Source organism: Tinamus guttatus, unplaced genomic scaffold (assembly GCF_059628265.1).
Source record: "Tinamus guttatus ecotype Peru unplaced genomic scaffold, ASM5962826v1 Tinamus_guttatus_pri_ptg000198l, whole genome shotgun sequence".
NCBI lineage: Eukaryota > Metazoa > Chordata > Aves > Tinamiformes > Tinamidae > Tinamus > Tinamus guttatus.
The window spans coordinates 3,554,604-3,575,956 of NW_028288732.1; the positions used below are offsets into that span (position 1 = coordinate 3,554,604).

Here is a 21,353-nt window from a genome sequence, read left to right on the forward strand (position 1 = left end):
TTTTCACTTGCAACAATCTCTGCTTTGAACTGAAAACCTGAAGATGCTTCATGTCTCCAAAACAAAATCTGAATTCTAAAATATGCTATGATTCCAAAGAGGAATGTGGCCAGAAGAGCAGAAGTCACTAAAGACAACAGCACAGGGCAAACCCGAGGCCAGGTGAATGGGATCAGACTGTGGATGTCATCAGACAAATCTTCAAGAGATTATCCTGGAATTTCCAATCTCTTCTTTCATGTGCAAAGTTAGAAACAGGATGTTTTCTATCAAACACATCATATTTTCCATGCAGTAGTAAGGATTTTGAAGCAGATCTGCTGTTGTGTACTTCCATAAATAACTATAAAGGACTTATATGTGTTTAGGAAATGACTTATTTGTGTTTTAAAAAGAGGCGTACAAAGCAATAAGGAGAGCCTGTGATCCTGAAAACGTAAACCCAAGAAAGGTGCAGGTCTGGCAAAGCATGGGGAGCTTCTCCATGCCGCTCTCTCTCAACCTGACAGCAGCTACAGGCTGAAAGCCTCGGAAAGCTGCTGCGAATCCAAACCTATTGAGATGCACAGCCCTCCCTGCGATCCTCTGCTGACAAAGGTATGAGCTACTGTTACACCACGAGTACGGTAGTACTTTGGTGGGGTCACGGTGCCACTCAACACGAGTAGGGGATTACATGCGTTTTGCTCCACAGGTCAGCAAACAGCCCCAGTGGGTTGGATTTCCAAGTGCTCCAAGCTGTGTAATTATATCACTCACAGATCAAAGGATCTGATTTCTCAATGCAGTTCTCACATTTGCCTCTATTTAATATTATGTTTTGTAAATAAAGCCTTCCAAACAAATTAGTAAAATATATAAATACACATGTAGATATACATGTACATATAAATATAAATTATCTAATACTGTGAAACACTTATTAATGGGAAGTTAAATTAAGTCGAGTGGATGATATAAGACTCATTTAAATAGTCATGCATTTTTCAGCCTCGCTATATTTTTGTTCTTCCCCATTAGTGGGTATATTCACTAGTGCTAACTCATTATTAATTGGTATTTTCATGATCAAAAGATCCCTTTAAATAATTTCTGCAACTTAGTTTGCCAAAATACCATGACTTCTGATCATAATTTTTTATTAAGCTGTTTTTGAATTAGACACAAATTAAATCTATGACAAGAGGTGGGTCACTTAAGTCTTATTATCTTCCATTTACACGTATCAATAAATCATTTTCTTAAAATAGTTCTACTTCTTAGCTTAAGTAATTGTTTGTATTACCAGAACACTGGCTGCAATTTTTTAATGTGAGCTATAGCTGTCTGACATTTTGCACAGTAAGTAGGTAACGAAATGGTGATTTTACCCATAACAGGAAGAATGGGTAACTCTGTCACTTATGTGCAAAGTTTTAGACAGCTAAGTAATACAGATTTAAATTAAAAATGACAGATGCACTGGCTTGGAATATAATGGGCACTGAAGTGAACCTTTATTCCTTTTAGCAGCTTATGGTTAACTCTTAAATGGACCACATACTATATTCACTTTTGAGGACTGGAGCTATTCAGCTACACAATCAGATGGCCATTCTGTTGACCGTAGCAGTGTGTTTCAGGACACAAAGATTTTTTGACCTACTCCAGAAATTAACTGAACTCTTGGTGATCACAAGTCAAACTATGCAAAAAAAGTATCCCAAGTGTTTCTCATCTGAGATCTTCAATGCTGAAATCTGCATTCTGCATACGGGAAACGCGCAGGAATTTAACTTTCTCCAATCAACACTTTGTGAAGGATTCACATGCTTCCCACCTAAACCAGAATTCACACAGAAATTACTGAAATGAGGTGTTCCTTCAGTGTCTTTAGTAGGTGAAAAAACAATTGGTAAAGGAGTTCTTTACCCGATATGCATTTCTGGCCAACCCTTGGTTCACTGGTTCACATGTCTTGTGAGACATGTAAATTGGGCCTTGTTCACTGCCTTTGATACAGTATCAATGCTATCTATCAATGATAATACTACCTTTAACATTAATTCATCACAGAACCCAAGCTTTTATATTGGATTCATAAGATACCAGAGTGTGACTTTTCTATTCATGAGCACTAGGCATTGAAGATACAAAGCTAAAATACAATTATTACCATTTCTTGAGAGATTACTCTGAGAACACAAATGCTTCAATGAACTCAGATTCTGTCTGTGGATCGTACTTCTAGCTGGATACCATACAATAACACATCCAAAGCAGGCAAAACCCTTGCTGTAAAGTTAGATCAATACCTAGCTCTTCAATTTGATGAAGTAGGAAAAAATGCAGCCAATTTCCACATGGCACAAAAAAAGAGGAAATGTTTATCTTACTAGATCAGCTTCTGCTCTCAACTGCATCAGCATAATTGACATCAAATTCCAGCTCATTATGAAAAACACGGAGGTATAAATATAATTTTTTTTAATCACAAGCCTGACACTTCTAAGTCGAGTTCAGAAGTGCCCTCGAATGGTGCTGCCCTGCGTGCAGAGCGCGCGGCCTTGCAAATCTATGGAGCTGCCCCTTGCGATTCCGTTTCCGGTGATGCAGAGTTTCTATCGCTGTGATTTCACTTGTATTTCTTCCAAAATGAATTTCATGCTTAACTTGTTTTTCTTAATTAAACTTCCTTTAGCAGTTTCTAGTATGTGCATTATTAAAACTCATTAGGCCCATTCATGCCTGCCTGTCATTTTTGGCTTCACATTCATGTATTGAAGTGCTTGGTTGCTTTATATAGGAAGCAAATTAAATAATAAATATGAGAACTTGAACGTTTTATGAGTGTCAGTATGAGGAAGCGGCTGCAAGGCCCATAAGGTTTCACACAAAAAAAGCATTACAGCTAAAGCTAACATGCTGACACATCTCTGATCTATAAAGTCTGCAGTAATGGTAGCAGTAAAGTGTTGTGCCGTGGATGGGAAATTTTTCTCTCACATGAAATGGAAACAAGATATAGCATGGCCTATATTTACTGTTGTAAAAAAAAATCAAATAAAATTTCCCTAAAGCTTAGAATATAACACCATTAAATGTCTGCAAAGATTTTCTCTTTCCATCTGACTTCATGTGTAGCTCCTATTATTCAGCTCCCCATCCGGTTGTCTTTTTCCACCAGAGAAAGATACTTATTGGAGCTATAGCAGAGGTCCCAGCTCTCCCGTGATCATGTCCTGGTCACCCTGGCCATGATTTCAGCAATAGGAAGTGTTTTCCTAATGCGTCTCACGACAACAGTTTCAGGAGTACAGAAGTAACTCATCTTCATGAACCCATCGGAAGAAAGAGAAGGTCCATCCTGCAACGCCTGTTCTGTACAGGTTTGAAGAACTAAAAATATTCACTGTGTCCTCCTAATAATGCTTCTTTTAAATGAGCTGTTGTTTTCTCATTAATATTTCTAATATTATTGGCATACAAAACACATTTCCACTTTCAGGGTTTGGGGTTGGGTTTTCTTGGAAACCAGAGGGAGAAGTTGAGAAAGGAAGAATTAAAGCTATCCTCAAGGAATGCTTTTAAGTTCGGATATTGAAGCAAAAAGCTTTAGAGAAGATGGCATTAAACAAAAGTATAAAATACAACATAGATGTATTCTCATTAGATCACTAGAATCAGTTCAACAAGTGGGCTAATGGCATCTCTAGGCAGGACGTGACGGAGTAGCTTTAGAAAATGTATTTTTAAATTGCCCATTTAACTGTCTGCTTGGTTAAAGGGATGGATATGAGTCACTTGAAATATAATATTTTTAAAGTATCCTTGATCATTTTTTTCTGATTCCACAATCACATGTAGCTAATTTGAAAGCGGTGCTTTCTCCCTTAATGTCCTGCGAAAGACCTAGCCTAGCATCAATGGAAACTAGGTAAGAGACTACCCAAAGGCAACACTGGAGCAGATTGTACAGAAAATGTCAGAGGACAAAACAGGAGGAATTGCCAAATGGAGGAAAAGGGAACTCCAGCCCCTTTCTTTTTAGTGGCCTCGTCTGTATTCACCCCCAGCAAGGGGAAAATGCTTTAGACAGATATGTGCAGCCCAGGCCTTTCCATGGCCTGACCATCATAGCTACATTTACACCAGCCAGCGGGGCTCATGCTTTGATGCAAATGATGCCCCTTTACATCACTTTATATATATATATATATATATATATATATATATATATATAGCTTTATATGTAAAAGTGAAAGTGAAAAGTAGCATGTTTGAGCACACAGAAAAATGTGATCACGGCAGTAAGTAGCCAGCAAGTCACCTTTTATCTTTGAATAACACACAACCACCCATCATTAGCCAGCAATGAATAATTATGAAAGCAAAGTCAGCTGGAAAATGTGTGGGGTCTTCAGAGGCAGGTGGAAATGTGGAGCTGAGTCACTGAGAAGTGCACATGATTCCTCCTTGTAACTGTGATAATTCAGGAGCCATTCTGGGGAATCTGACATCACTGTTTGTCATTAAGACTGCAGGAACTGCTGTCAACACGCTCTGCCTGATGAACTGTCCCCATCACCTCCTGCTTCCCTATCCCTTAATCCCTCCCTTCCACATAAATCCTTCTGCAGCAGTGAAGTAGCAGGAATCCCACTCAAAATGCACATGTTCCTCCAAAATACAGAAACGGGGCTGTGATACTGGAAATAAGCTTTATAATAGCATTTATTCACCAGTCAGGATCTATTTTTTATCATTACCTGCTATACTTGCCATGGATGGATATCTGTGACTAATCAGAAATGGCACTGTTTACTGCATCAGATTTATTACTGCCTATCCTTTATTAAAAAAAAATCTCTTGCAAAGGTTTCCACTGAATCCCTGGCAAAGTGTTATCTTCTCATTATCTGCTTTCAAAGAGTGCCTGTCTTCTTTTCCCCCTTCTTTTTTTTTTCACTATTTAATTTTTAAATAGCTTCTTTTTTCATGTGATTAAAAACATAATAAATACAACATCAAACAAATAATTCAAAGCTAGCCCAAGGGTCTGTGGTACAGCTCTACATCTCTATTAGTAAGGAATGTATATTTGCTTTTAATAAAGGCATGCCAGCCCATTACAAACTGAGACCATATCTGAGCTTCTGCTTTTTTCCCTCTTTTCCCAAGACCCCACTTGAACAGCATAATGGTGTGTGCTTGTGTGCATGTCAGTGGGCATTAAATATGCAAACTGATAGAAAATTAAACCACCACCATTACCATCTTAAACCCTCCGTTCATTTGCACATCAGTTTAGCTGCCTACAGCTCTCGCGCAGTCTTTAAATAACCCTCCTCAGCAGACTGCTCCACCTCCAGCCAGATATTCCCGAGCAAGCCTGCTCTCATCCTTAATAGGATGTTTAATTAGCAGCATCAAGGACAGTCTTTTCTTAACCTGCTGTGCAGGTAGGACAGCACAGCAGGGCCCGGCCCGCTCTTGCACTCACTTGTGCACAACTTGGTGCCCTCAGCAGCCCGTGCGGCCCCTGATGCTCCCCGGCACTCGGCTGCTCATGGAGCAGAGGGCTCCAAGGCTGCTTCCCGGCACACGCAGGACTGCCTGCCTCATTTCTCCTCCCCCAGCTGCAGAAAGGCAGCGCAAAGGGCATTTCCTCATCCGCAGCTCCCTTGCCCGGATTATTTACTGCCAAACTCCCCGGGCAACACTGCTGCGCTCCGCCGCGGCGGCCGAGGAAACGCGCCCAAAGTCACCGAGAAGCGGCCGCCTTCGGCCCTGCGTCACGTCGGCACCCACGCACGAACGGCCCGGCCGGGCTTTCCAAACATGGCCACGCCGCTTTCGGCGCCCGATCTGCAACACAAATCTCGAGGATGCAAAAACAGGAGGCTCGCGGCAGCGCCAGAGCCTGCGCAGGGCCCCGGGCAGCCCCCGGGAAGCAGCATCTCTGAAACTCGTGGCCTTGAGAATAGCCTCAAGTCCGAGCACTCACCGGGATCGCATGGGGTCTCTCACCTGCCTGCTACCTGGAGGGAAGTCCCTGCCACTGCAGAAGTGCCCTTGGCTTCGGTTAAGCCAGCCCAGAAGAAAAAAAAAAAAAAAAGTAGGAAAAAAGTTCTCTAACCTTTTTATTATTATTATTGGAGGGAGCAAAACTATCATCTGTAGATGCATCAGGAAAGCTGCTACTTAAAAAATATTAAATAAATAAAAAAATAAAGAATCAAACAGACAAAACAGGTGTTCAGGGACCCAGGGGAAAAAAAAAAAAGTTGTTTTCAGCATGGTCGCAAATAGATGTTTTCAAATATGACTTCTCTGTGAATTTACCAGTATATGCAAATATTGTCTCAGTGGGAAGCAGTGCTGGAAAAAATATTTGCTAGAATATTTTTTACACTTATTCTGTTGAAAAAAAAGCTTCATTTCAAATTCTCAGAACATATAAATGTGCTGAAAACATTTGCTTTGATATTTATAACATCTATAAGATGCATTGCCATTTTATACTGGCAGATTTTTTTCACGCCATAGTTACTAAAGCTGAAACCAAGTAGCCTTTCAGAAAACAAAACCAGCATCAAACTAAAAAGATACTGCTTTGAAAGATGGAGAAATTTAGTGCAGAAAATGGCTTGTCCAGACCATGCTACCTACAGCAGCAAAAACGCCACACTTTAATCAAGCTCTGTTTTGTTTTATTTAAACAATTATTTTAATGTAATTGCTCGGGAATCACAGGCATCCTTAAAATGATTTGAGATGATACCCTTCCTCCCGATTCCAAGGTAACTTTCTGCCTTTAATTATAAGTCAATTAATATTAAGTAATTTGCCTGATTAATTTTAATTAAACCTGCTGAAAATTGATTTTCCTTCAGTGCGTAAAGATGAGGCTCTAGTGCAACCGTCAGGAAAGAAAAAAAAAAAGGGGGTGGAGGGGGGGGGAAACTACTTAACACGCAGGCAAGGAGATGTCTGAAGGCAGCAAAACCCGCGCAGGGCTCCGGGCAAGGAGCCCCGCAAGAGGCGCGGGCCGTTGGCGCCGCAGCTCGGGGCTGCCCGGCCGCATCCTCCGGCTTTTCCAGAGGGGAGGAAAAGTTCTCTGGAGCTGCACCAGGGCGAGCGCGGCGGGGGGAGGGCTGCGGGGAGGGGGCTGCAGCCTCGCCGGGTGCGCTTGTGTGTGCGCAAGTGTGCGCGCCGCGCGCAGCCCCCTGCGCATCTCTGCCCCCGCAGCGGCCGCGCGGTCCTCGCTTCCCCCGCGGCTCCGCAGCCGCGCGGGGCCGGCGCCTCGGCGAGCTGCAGCCCCCCCCAGGCACACACATATACATATATATACATACACACATACACACATACATGCACACGCACGCCCCGGCGCGCGGAGAGAGCAGCCAAGTCTGTACCGGAGCGCGGGCGCTGGGCGCAGGCTGCGCGGTCGCCTCCTCGCAGGCAGATGTTGAGCGCGACGTGCAGCACCCGGACGCTGCGCGGCTTTGCCGATTTTTGTATTTCTCCCCTCAGCCGGCGGGTGGATGGGGGTGCTGAGGATGGGGGTGTTGCTGGCGGCGCCCGCCCGGGTCTCAGCAGCATCCGCGCTCCATGGGGATGCGGGCGGCGGGATCGCGGAATCCTCCTAGCGCCGGCGGCGGCTGCGGGGCCCGCGCCGCCCTCCGGACGGCGGCATCTCCGCGCCCGCCGAGCCTGCCCCGCGCCCGCGGAGCGCCCGCAGCGCCGGCCCCGCCGCGCGGCGAGCGAGGGAGGGCGGTTTGGGGGCTGGGGGGGTGGGAAAAGGAGGCTGGGGGGGGGTTAATCTGTTTTGGATCCTGGATGATGCGCGGCTGGCTCCAGACGCCGAGATCTCCCTGCTTTCCACCCCCCTCCCTCCCCCCCCGCGCCTTTCTCACGCGTTTCCACTCCAAATTGCTGCTGGATGAAAAATGGTACAAAGGTACCCCCAGCGGCGGCGCGGCGAACAGCGCGCCCGCGCCCCCCGCGCCCCCGCGCAGCGCTCCGCGCCCCGGCCGCGCTCCCGCCGCCCGCGCCCGGCTCCGGCCCCCGCTCCCGCTGCTGCCGCCCGGTCCCGGCGCCGGGGGAGGCTGCGCCGCTGCGGAGACCCCGCCCGGGCGTGCGGCCCCCACCCCGGCCCCGCGGCGGCTCGGGCGCCCGTGAGGGGGGTCCGCGCAAGGCGCGAGCGGCAGCTCCTGCCCTGCTCGTGGCCGCGGGCGGGGGGGGAGAGCGGGGGGGAAAGGGAGCATCTCACCGGCTTTTTTTTTTTCTTTTTTTTTTCTTTTTTTTTCCCATTTCTTTTTTTTCCCCTGCCTACTTTCTGCTTTTAACTGAGGACAAATTAATATATATATATATATATTCTCTGATAAAATTAATATATATATATATATTCTCTGATATTCTGCAAGCAGCGGCCTTCCCATCTTCGAGGAGGCCGGTGGAGAAGGAAGGTGACGCTCCAGGGTACGTGGGGAGATCAGGGGAGACCCCGCCGGCAGGCAAAGGGAAGCAGCCCTTTGGATTCGGAAAGGCCCCGCTCGCCTTGGAGAACAGCCCCCAAGCCCCAGCAGAAGGTCACAGGCATCATGAGTTCAGCAGCTCGCTGACACCCCACGGTGTTGCAGGAGACACCTCGCTACGTCTGAGTTGAGACTCATTTTGTTGTATTAGCATCTACCTCATCTTAAAACACAGTCACTAACCAAGCACAGCATGGATCCTCAGGCAAGGTCCAAAAGTGCTTTTCCACGTCCCACCCGAGAGCCCATCCCACTGGCATCAGGGCCACTTCCAAATCCTCCAAACTATGTAGGTCCCCAAGTCCCACACAGGATCCATACGTTAGGGTACATGGCAAGAATGACAGCACAGCGCATTCCTGCGTGGCACTTCTGTGTGCCACAGTAATTCCATTCTGGGCGCATTGTTCTGTTCCTTACCACATAACTATCACTAAACACAACACCCCAGGACTAATTTTCAAAGTCCAATGTATGGACAATGTCCTATACACAGAAATTTAACTCTTTGACTGCTGCTGAAAGCATAAGGCGCTTAAAAATGAGCAGAAAAAATAAAGAGCAGAGCATATTTTGTGCTGAGCAAGCCTGTGCATGTTTTTGTGTCCTTCTCAAGGGAAGCAGCAAGGTTTAGAGCCCAGAAAGCGGATCTGCAAACATAGGTCATCTATGATATCAATCACTGGTCTCGGCCAAGGAAGAACCCAACACCCAAAATCTCCCACCCAAGCAGGCAGTAGCCAGGGAGCTACTCTGCCACTGCTTGTCTGCATTAAGAGCCGGGTCTTGCCTGGATAGCACTGAGATTTAAGAAATAATGTTGACATTAAACAAATATATCCTTATTTTCATTTGACGAGGCGTGGGGATCCGGCTGCGGGAAGCTGTCCCTGCTTTCCTGGGAGAAGGTTGTATATCCCTTCCCTAGGTTCCCCAGAGCATAAGGTGAACATCCCATCAGTGGATCCAAGAGGGATCCGGACACCAGAATAAAGCTGCTGTTTCAATGAGCACCCAGAACACCCAAGTGGCCTATTCATGCGTTCATTTATGCATCCGTAAGAATATATATATATATATGTTAAAGAGTGTTTGGACTCATCAGAGAAGAGGGGAAGAAGAACGTGTAGTCAATCAGCTGTGCTAAATGTTTTAATGTGTTACATGCTAGCAAGCTAGATTTTTATTAAAACTTAAGAAATGTTAGTTAAAAGAATGGCAGTGGTTGGTTCTACTGAGTCCCAGACAAGATACCCTATTTTTTGCAACGGAATAAGAAATAGAAAGATTTCCATGAACTGAGAATCCATGGAAATTTCAAGGTCCGATGTCTTTCAATACACTGAAATTTAACCCTTTCCTCTACTCTTCAGGTTCAAGAGTGTTAAGCACTTCATACAAAGCCCATCTAAGCACCTAACATCTCAGAAGAGCATAATGCACCTTGGAAAGCTAAAACCTACCAACTAGCAAACCAAGCTAACACACGTGGGGCCTATAAAATATACACCCGAAGATTTTTTTTTTCTGACACAGGCTTAATGCAATATTGAAAGATGTAACTTAAGATACTCATCACATTTTCTTTTGAACAGAGACTTGTTCAGACTGTATTTTTCAAGAAAAAAATGACCTTCCTAAGAGGTAGAAATGTGTGAAAATGTAGATGTATATATATATATATATATATATATGAGTCTAAAAATTAATTTGCTTGTCTCAAAATAGCTCATTAAAGTATTTCTTGCAACTAACTGCATTAAATATTTTCTGTGATTTCATCAAAATTGTTTAAGATTACTCAACTCTGATAATTTATATTTTCTAGGTTGCCCACAATTACCAGATCTTTAATGTAACTATAATGCCTATCTATAACATGCTTTGAACTATAATGCCTATCTATAACATGCTTTAGTTAGCCATAACTGCTTAGCTATTGCCGTTAATTTAGTTCAGCCTCATCAAGAAGAGTCACTTAATGCAGCCCATTCTCCCAGCTTGGTCATTGAAGACCCTTCACAACAGAAGGTCTGGATGGTCCTTTAGTCACTTTCAAGCACTTGTCATTACTTGCTTATGTTTTATTTTTCGTGAAAATTATTCTTGACTAACCAAGCAGCCAGATTTTGTAATTATGACACTTTACTTGTAAAACAGCAACAAAAACTCAAAAAACTACAACTCAGGAAGAGCCCTTTCAGGAATAGCAGGGAAAACATCACTGTCAAGAAAGTAGGATGCACAGCACCTAGGAGCAACAACTGCAACTGCATTCTTTCTTCCAAAAAAAATATCCCCCTGTTCGTGCTCGCGGCCCTTTGTTCCGGCCTCCTCCGCTGCAGTTCATAAATCCAGTGGTCAGGGTCAGCCCTTCCCTCCCTGCGGGGCCGTCACACATTGTGTCACCTGCTGGGATTGGTATTCTGACATCACGCCGACTGTCCTCTGTGACATTAGCTTTTTATCATTAACACCTTGTACTGGAATATTTAATTGGCTGTGTTGTCTCTCTGCACTGTAGATTTATTTTGCATTCTCATTTAATTAACAGCCATGACCAGTGGCCTGATAGATGGCAAAGCATTCGGTGAAGTTGAATCCTACTGGATTAAAAGCTTTGCTGGAAGGTTTCAGACGGCCCATGCAGCCATGCTTTGGCAATTTTCTTTAGAGTACTAAGTTTCTAAAACAACTCCCGAAGACACGAGAAGAGGAAACAAACAGGACACAAAGACCTCACAAACCCCACTCCTACAGACTCGGTCCTGTCAGAATAATCCTTGTCTCTACCAGATCCACATTTGAGCGCTGGGCGCTTCCACCCGTGGCTGTTGTGGGACTCAGAATTTCAGGTTCTCCTGGGCGCAGCTGAAGGACTAATATTGATAACAAAAGCCACTGCCAATGCTCTTCCTGGAACTTAATCAGTAGATTACAACACACTGCATGTTTCTCCCGTGCTTGCCAGGGAATTCTGAATTAATTATAAAATCCATTCCCTTGTTTATAGGACTGCAAATACTTTTAGTCTAGAGGAGTTTTATGACTCTGTCCCTTTCCAAAATTTCAGTTACTCTTTGGAGAGGGAATCTATTAAAACCTTGTTCTGCAGTGACCAAGTAGAGGAAAGGATGGGGCTAAAAGCTCTTTTTTGGTTATGAAAATCATTTATGTAAACAATTTTCTGGCCCTGCTATGCGGAAGCCAACCTATTTCTAGCTTTTCAATTACATTAGTTTTAATCTATAGTTGAAAAGGGTACAAACTATATACTGCTTATTTGAATTCTAAAGTGTGCTGGAGCATTTCCTAAAGGAATAAGTACTGCATGCTGTTTTTACACTACATTCCTAAGTATTTACACATTTTTTACTCTTTATACACATTTCTGACTCCATAATGAAATGACAGAGAACTAGTGATCAACTTCATCTGTGGCATAGTGAGATAGAAGTTAGAAGAGCCTTATCAGAGAATTTAGAATCTAGAATTTGGAATTATTTCCCAATAGCTGACCTCAGCAGGAAAGCAAAAAAGGTACGGTGGACTATGTGCATTTAGAGGTAAAAACAGTTTTTGTTTTTTTTTTTTTTTTCCTGCAGCATTTACAGAGGAGCATCTTTTACTTCTTCACAAGCCAGCTGCTAAAAGCTGAGAAAGCTTCAAGTTCTGTAAATTAAGACTTGTTGAAATCTTGACGCTCTCTCAGCACTGATAAAACATTTTAGATCCTTATTTAAATGAGTCAGTAATAAGATGATTGTGAAATATATCATTATTTTACTTGTAGTTCTCTTGCTTGATTGGAGTCTGCTTGCCTCCAGTTACAATTGCACTGATAACTCAGTGACCAATGTAATTAGCCTGGCTGTCATTATGGCTACTAGCCAAGAGAGTCAAACATTGTGAGATATTTCTTTTTAAAAAAGAGAGGTTTAAATGCACCAAATAACCTGATCCCATTAATTAAAACTCACGGTGTCCCAGTTAATTCCTGACAACGGAAAAATATCTGCAAAAAATGCAAATTGAAAATGCTCTTAGAAGGCAGCGAACCACGTTCAACCTGCTTTGTGTGAGCTGCATCCCAAAGAGGCCGCGGCCGCCTTGCGCTTGGGGGCCGCACCGGGAATCCGGGGCAGATTCCCGGGCTGGCATCGCCCGTGATTTGCGGGAGAGCTCGAGCGAGCAGTTCTCTCTCTGTTCTTCCCCTCGCCAGGGCAGAGACCGCCCCGGGGAAGGAGGAAGGGAGGCCGGGAGGCTCTGCCAGCCCCAGCTGTTTGGTGCCGGCCGGGTTCGTCCCGCAGGTGCAGCGTGTGACGGGGCTTTGAGAGGCCTCTCAAAGAGGCTGGAGGCTTGTGCGGGAGCAGCAGCGTTGGCACATGAGCCAATACGACGAGTTTGTGACGTTCTCCCCTCATCCCTGTTGGGGAATAATGGATTAACCCCCACAAAAACACACCCGGTAAAAGGAATAGTCCTGCATTCTGCAGGATCAGCCTCACAAGTGATCAGAAATCTCAAAGACGGTATCATACCCTCATACAAGTAGTAATACATTCCCCTGCTTGTTTTCCTGTGTTTTGGAGCTCCTGACTTCTGGAAATCTGATTCACTGTGCAACGACAAATCGCGCTGCCTCCAACAGAAATGTGCAAGCAAGAACATACAGAAAAAGCAAAGAGTAGAAAATTTGCCAAGAACTTCCAAAGCAGAGAGACCTACAGAGGTCCTAAGATAAGGACCTAAAGGGCAGTTATTTTCTAACAGGTGATAGAAGTGCATGAATCGTTCTGGAAATAAAATTACAATTACTTAAGAAAATAGACTGGAGAGAGTACAACCTCAGGACACCTCAGCTGCCATCCTTTTAGGCAGGCTGACTACTGTGAAAAATAGCCTATCCTCATCAAAAGCAAGGCATGGAGTTGTGAGGAAATGGAACTGACCTGAACATTCCACTTTCTGCTCTGCAAAAGGAAACTTCTGTCTTTAAAACCTCATCCTAACTACATCCCGCAAAAGGAGAAAAAAAGGGAGTAAGAGAAAAAAAGGAAAGGAAGAAAGAGAAAGAAAAGAAATCCAAGGAGCCTATTGTTTAAAGGATGTCATAACCTAGGAGAAAATATAATCCTTGTATGCTATGTCATGCTACAGTACACACTCCGCATTGAAGTTTTAATTGTTCTTTAAACAAAGTCATCTAGAAACATCTTAAAGCGAAATTTTATCCGTGCTTTGCAATAACCTACTCGATGCTAAACTGCATGCCACCCCCAGAAAGACATGACCGCAAATTTTAATTTTCAGCTTCCTAGAAAGTTTTGACTGCAGAATAGCAGCCTTCACCCACGCCTGGCATTTGCAGAGCTACCGAACCGCGTGCCTGGCGTGCGCAACGAGAGAGCTCTGCTTCACGTGCCGCAAACTCCGGCATCCCTGGGCTGCAGGGACTCGGCCCGGGCCTTCCCTACATGTAGTTTCTCCAGGAAGATTAAAAAATTCATTACTTTTCTATTTCCCACACCTTCCACTTCCTTTATCTGGACATCGACATTTCCTTTAACTGTTAATAGTGACACCGTAACATTTTTGCTGGCAAACGTTACTATTTTAGGATTTCTCCTATACTGAAAGTCAAAACCATCTGTGCATGAGCCAGTAGAGGGTGCAGTCAGTGTAGCTGCATTTCCTACGTACTTGAGCTGGGCACTGCTGCTTTTTTAGTTTGTTTCTAGAGAAGGAAAAATATAACAAGGCATCTAATGCTATAGTGTGGTTGCAATTCAATACTTATTATTAAGTACAAATTGCATTTTGTCTGTTTTTCCTCAGCTCCCCTTTTTTTTTATTCTAAAATGTTGTCAGTACTTGCAATCCTGCCAGGTTTATGTTGCATATATATATATACATATATAGAGAGAGAGTTCAGAGACTTTGCAGGAAAGGCTTGCAAGGTCACATATCTAATCATTGCAGACATATGAGACATGTCTGTAAGTTTTTTTTAAAAAAAAAAAAAAACACAATCACAGAAGGAAGATGCATTTTCTATCAATGGTGAGATGCGTTTCTATTCTATCTGCAGGCCTTTACCAGGCTTTAGTCCAGCAAATGTCCAAAAATAATAAATCCAAATAAAAGCAAAAATGATTCTTGAGAAAAGAAGCATTTGGAGACCTTATTATTCCTTTGGGAATATTAACTTTTAAAAATGCTGCAAATTAAAGGGGGTCTTTGATACTAAAGCAGGCGTTTGTTTGCAACACAGATGCCGCAGCAGCCCTGGTAAAAGGACGAGTTGTCTCCAGGGGACACTTGCTTCCTTCCACAACCACCTGCGGGTTGAGCAATCCGGGCGGCGGGAGCACGTGACGAGCACTGCCGCTGCAAAATCAGCTCCGCAGCACTTGACAACCATTTGTTTTGTAAATATTTTGCTGTACGGCTGGCATGGAGGTAAATATGATTATATCTGCAGTCAGCATTTCAATACACCTGCTTCGGTCCAGTGTGGTGCATCTGTAACTTTACTGGACTCACAGGGCCCAGGCTACCCAACTGCCCACGTGCTGCTGCCAGCCACAGGGCACACAGGTATTTAGGTGCAATTTAGGTGCGGAATTTAGCTCAGCCCTGCTGTTTCGAGCAGCCTAAAACTCAGACTGGATGAGGGCCCTCACAACAAATAAAAATGCCAAGCTGTGTTCACAATACTGACCCATGGAGATGAACAGTTATCAGACTGAGCACAACGTGATAACCACAAGACATACAGTATGAGAGGATTCGTAGGAGGGTAAAAATAAATGCATTTACACAGGATGATGCTAAACTTTGACTCTGAAAGATATACTTTTATTTTTGAAGAAGTATTTGTTGATGTAAAAACTAAAACAATTCTGCTCGTCTCCTTAGGAGGAGACAATATATAAATGAGATCCATTTTCTACACTTAGGTTTAATTGTGGGTTCCCATCAAAGAGTACCCCACACAAGACATCTTGCATGGCTTACACATCTGATACCTTGAGTACTTCAAGTATGCTGGTAAATTTTAAAAGTGGATCCCTTTTTACACATACAGCCCTTTTTACCTACTTTGCCTAGTATGTATAAAATGAACATTGCCCTCCCCTGCCAAACAAAGCTACCCACTGTGGAAACAACCAACATCACAATGAAATATCTCAAATCTCCGCACCGGTCCCTCCAGCCATCCAGTTCATCAAAGGGTGAAACAAGCTGAGGAGAGCTAGTTCAGTGATGCTCTGAGGAAAAATGACGGTCTGGCTTCAGCACTGAAATTAGGATGTGGCTGACTGATGATTTAGGATTGTTTTTTGAAAATACTGGCTAAATTGAGTAATTTGAACCAATCATGGAACATAACGTGCAACACAACATTCTTCTACCCTGCAGCATCCCTTCTGGGAAATCTGGAGTGGCGGCGAGTACATTTATCAAGAAAATAATGACCCAAACAGACTCCTGGAAGCCTAAGATTTCTTCTTTATAAGAGGAATCTGGGGAACTAATTAGGAGGAAATAGCTCCTCAATGTCCTGAGTGAACTCCCACTGAGAAAATAAACAATTTACTGACTCACGCAAGTGCAGACATCCACGGATAGTCTTCTTTATGACATGAGTTTTTACAAATATAGAACTTGGAAGGGCATGTTTGATAATGAAAACGCCTGGTAAATAGTCAAGGCTTCACACTTGTCATGATTATTCCAAAGCGCATCTTTGAATCGGGAAAATTAATTAAGCTATACCTAAGAGAAGTAGATCATTGTATTTAGTCAAGAAGGAAGGTAAGAGATGAGGTTTGGTATCTATTTCTATAGCCTTTAATCCATTTCCTTTCTTAAATTCCACTCATCTTTGGAGAACTAGTGGAGTGTTGTTGTGTGTTTGCATTTGCCAACTGTCAGACAATAATTGTTCTAGAAGTAGCTTTGAAAACACCTGGTTTTGCAAACGCCCTGTCTTTTGGACGGTCCGTCCAGAATAGAAGGCCAAGTATTTTGATCAGTGAAGGACTAAGGCCGTAAGACTAGAGAAGAGTGCAGAGTATGACAGGGATGTATGACAGGAATTAATGGGAGCACATTAATATTTAGCCCGAACATCAGCAGCAATGTCCTGTCAGTGTGGTGAATGGAATTATCCTAAGGGAAAAACTAAACCTCATTGCTTATAGCTCCTGCTTTTAACCTTTCAAGTTGGCAGCTCCATATCTATTCCAAACATTTCCATGAGCCCTTTCATTTCACGTTAAACATAAAGAGAAAGCATGTATTTGGTAACAGAGATAAGTCTATGGAACATGGTTTTGTGTTGTGAGAAGTCGAAAAGAAACAGTGGATCCAAATGGAAAAGTGAGCACAATGTTTCAGACAGACTTTTAATTCACTCTGGATTGCATTGAAATTCCAGCATTCTATAAAATTCTGATTATGTTTTATGTCTTATAGACATAAATGATCAGCTGAACTGCTGTTAAAGAAAACATTGCTACTGTGCCAGGATGTAAAGCCAAATCAGCTACAGTGTTCACTGCTCAATCTCTTCAGTTAGAGTCCCATTCTCTCAGGATCCTGATGATATTTCTTATAATCAGTGAAAGAGGAAAATAGAAAGGTTTTGAGAGAATGATAATATAGACTGAACACCCAGATCCTGGATTAAGCAACAGCTACCTGTGCTCACATATAACATCCTTTCTTACCAGTTCAGTTCCCTTGTGGGTTTTGTGTCCTTGCTTTAAAGCAGCTTGTCAAGACAAATAGTCATCCAAGCAAAAGAGGCAATTCCTAAGTATACTTTCATAGTAAGCATTTCCCAGTGAAATGTATTCTATTCCAGCCTCTCAACCCCTTTCCATTCCACACACACACACCCTTCCTTTCTTTTTCTGCTGTTCATCTCCCAACATACCCTGTTTGGCTGATGTCTGAACTGTTCAGGATGCCACAAGATGAAGGCAGGACCTATTCTCTGCTTCATGTTTTACGCTTTCTGGAGCTTCTACAAGAAACATCCAGGCAGTTTCTTACTGAAAACTTCTGTCCCTGATATTTTATCAATTGGCCTCCTCAAGTTTTATAAAATTCTGGTGAAAATCTGATATAGATGCCTTCTTTACTGGGTCTTCTTGGGCTCCTGTGGTCTACAAAATTATGCCTTGGAATTTAAAGCTCATATTACATCTCCTGTGTCTGCTCTTTTATGCATTAGGTTTAAAAAAACACTGTGTAACTCAAATGCATATAAATATGGATGCACTCATTAGCAATGCTCCTCTGTAACTAGTATTAGAGCACCCGAGGGAGTAAAATACTTAGTGCTGAGCATGTGAGATGGACAGATTCTCAGTTGCATTGTTAGAAGTTTCTGAAAACAAAGCACTCGTTTGATAGATACAACGGTTAACCCACTAAAAAATTATAAATGCAATAAGAAATTCTGATGCCCTAAAACTTCTCTGCCAGTAGACTACCTAGCTGGTCCAGATTTTGCCCTCACTTTTTCTCACTACCCTAAATCACTTTGGCCATGTTTCCATAAGCTGAAAAAATATAAAAGCTTGTGATATTAGGATAATCATTAAATATGTTGTGGGTAATATAGTTCTCACATTTGTATAGACTGTATCAATATGTGAGTAGAACACTGGACAAAAAAAGAAAAATGCATCCTATGAATGTATTTTAGGTTACACTATTTTCCATAAAAATGGTAGTATGAACCAGAAAGGCTTTTATCTGGTTCTGGTCAACACAATATATTACCTCAATTAAACTAGTTTAGGCATATTGTTCAGCATGTAATACCACAATGGATTAGGAAAATGGTTCAAAATGAGGCAAAAAAACCTCGCTAAGAACATTTTTCTCATGTCTTCTGTGAGTTTGGGGACTCTGAAAAAGCTGTAGGAGAGTATTATTTGGGAGGAGATATAGGAGATGTTGTTCATCACATCAATGTTAGCATAAATTACATCTGATTTATAACAAAACTGCTAGGAGGAATATTTAGAGAGTTCATTTGGATTACACATCATCCAAGAGAAGATTTATAAGCTTTTAAGTTTAGACCATTATACACTTGCAACACACAGCCGAATACAACTTCCAATTCCATCCTCTTTTTTGGACAGTTCTCAGAAAGAGACATCCAAAAGAGCATTTGTTTATCTTTGGTTTAAGCACAATTTGATGTCTACTTAATATACATACAAATAAGTCAAAACAGAGCAAAATGAATATTGACAGTTTTCTAAATAATACTGGTGCATATTAATGCTTTGACATTTACAGGCATAATTTCAGGGACAGCTCTGCTAGATGACTTGAAAAAATCACAGCGCTAATAACTTCTATAAGGATTATTCATATGTTCAGGGTTTAGTCACAGATTTTCCATGTAGTATTTCATGTAGTGCTTGCAGGATCATGTTAACGACATCCACTGTTACTATTTTACCCATTCAACACCATAACTACCCTTGAAATGACAAGAAAATGCTGATTTGCAGGGTTTTCCTACAGAACAGATTGTAATCGTTGTAACAATCCATGGAAACTCTCCGTAAAATATAATTGATTTAACTATGCCCTAGAGACTAATGGTAAAATACTAATATACATATAACATCATTATATTATATTGATTCAGAGAGGTGTGATCTCACCTAGGCTGTATGTGAAGGGGAAAAAAATGACAACTGTTAATAAACGCAAAAACTAATCATATAACTCATGCAATCAAGACAAAAATTAAACAGGAGTTAAACATCATTTATGCATTATTCTGAGCCTCACATCTGTGTTGTGAAACATTACTGGAGTCTGAAAGCATTTGATAAATAAAAGAACCAACACACTGCTAGAACATTACACAAGAGCAAACTTCTTGCTAATCACAGCAGGCCTGGTTTGACTGGGCCAGAAGAAAGATTTCTCAAAACATTCTAAATATCCCTTTCCTCCCAAAACCTGCCAGCTGTGGGTTTTTTTTTCTTTCTTTTTAAACATTCACATCGTATTTCCACATTGATTCATAATCTGAATCTCTCTTTTCCCTCTGTTGCGATGAAAAGGGCAGACAGGAAATATACTTTTGCTCAGATTATGCCCCAATGTCTTTGCTGATTCCTTAATCCATCTACAACATAGATCTTTAAAGATGATACTCAGCTGGAAAGGACAGCAAATGAAAATATTAAGGGAGCCATAATGGAAGATATAAATCCTCACACTCATTTAAATTTAATATTTGATTGCTCCTGTGATATCATTCTGTAAGACTTTTAAGGCATGTGAAATGGGATGTAGACAGAAGGACAGTAACCTCAGAGGAAGAACATAAAAGCCAGAGCTGGATTTTTCTGCACTCCATTCTTATGGAAAATGTAAATATTTTAGAGCTTATGTACCAAAATTCAACCTCATTTACTAGTACATGCTGATATATGCACAAGATACAATTTCATATGCTGCATTGGATTTCCAGATGGACAAAAATCTTCATATTATGCTACAGAGTAAAAATAGTAAAAATAAAACACCTGTTTCACCTGACTTCATGATGAAGAGTGGCCTGAACATGGTAAAACCTAAGAAAGGTTGAAATCCACAGACACAGTAAAACTTAACGGCTAAAAATGTATTAAGTGCAAATATACCAAAAGAAACACACACAATCTTAGGATGCAGGTGTTAATACCTAGATAACTAGGATAAAAGTTGAAACAGAACACTCAGCCCAGACAAGGGTAAATCCCACTATCCGTGATAACATCAGAATCAGTGAGGATGGTCAATAAATACCTGTTCCTGGAAGTCTGATGCTAGACCTGAACTGTTTCTAGGCCAACTACTAAAAACAACAGTAAATCAAGAAGGGGAACTTCTAAGGTGAACAGGACCAAGGGCAGGTAAAACTACTACTGTATCTTATAAACTTCTATCAAAAATCGGAAAGATACTGCACAGCATCGGAATTCGATACTGACTTCAGAAGGTCGTTATTCCTGAGCAGCATCTCCCAAGCACAGATGTCTTGTGGATCTAGCAAGTAAAGAAGCCCTATTGACTGTATTAAACATGTTAGCTGGGCAAAAGAAGTCCCATCTCCCTCTAATGAATAGAGAAGGGAAATCAAAATAAAACAAATATTTATTTTCTCCTGATCTTAAATCCATGCAACAAGGTAGTGCTGCTGATGTCGCTGTGTAAGGCTAAATCCGGGACAGGTTCTACACAACACCTGCAGGGTTTTAATAGTCAGACTGTGAAGGAAGACTGATATTCTCCTTCAAAAGCTGCCATGCACAGTTGACAGCTGAGATGATTTACAGGAACCATCAGAAATGTCAGCTGTGTGTGCTTCTCTGAATATTCTGAGCTATTCTTCCAAAGCAAACCGAGCCAAAACAACCTTTGTACCCAATTAAAAAGACCCTGATACCAATAACAAGATGTTCTTTACACTAAAAGCCAAAACAGAGTTGCTCCCAAACTGATAACGTCTCTGAAAGGAAAACATCAAGCAGCATTTAAACACTGTATATCAAGTGGAGACTTGACAGGGATTCCCATCAAGTCCTCCTTGATACAGAAGACCTTCAAAATAAATTTGATCGGTGATATATTTCTCAGGTTTTGGGGGGGGTGGTTCATACTGTGCCCTAATGTATTCCCACAGTACATCATTTATATGGTTCCACAATAGCATCAGTCATCCCTAATGGCCAAAGACCTTTCCCACCTTTCACAGCATCCATCAGAGCCGGCTCCTCACGGTGTTATTGTCCC

General features: G+C 42.2%; 1 protein-coding gene across 6 annotated transcripts in view; it reads right to left on the minus strand.

Moving 5' to 3' along the window:
* NLGN1 (neuroligin 1) overlaps nucleotides 1-21,353 on the minus strand; it is a 364,563-nt gene that overhangs the window by 291,968 nt on the left and 51,242 nt on the right. For 4 of the 6 annotated variants that reach the window (XM_088523909.1, XM_088523908.1, XM_088523907.1 and 1 more), the window contains exon 1: nucleotides 7,354-7,684. The exons of the other annotated variants lie outside the window; for them this stretch is intronic. The gene's annotated coding sequence lies outside the window, so the exon portion shown is untranslated. Of the gene's footprint in view, nucleotides 1-7,353; nucleotides 7,685-21,353 lie in introns of those variants that run through there. 6 annotated transcript variants of the gene reach the window in all.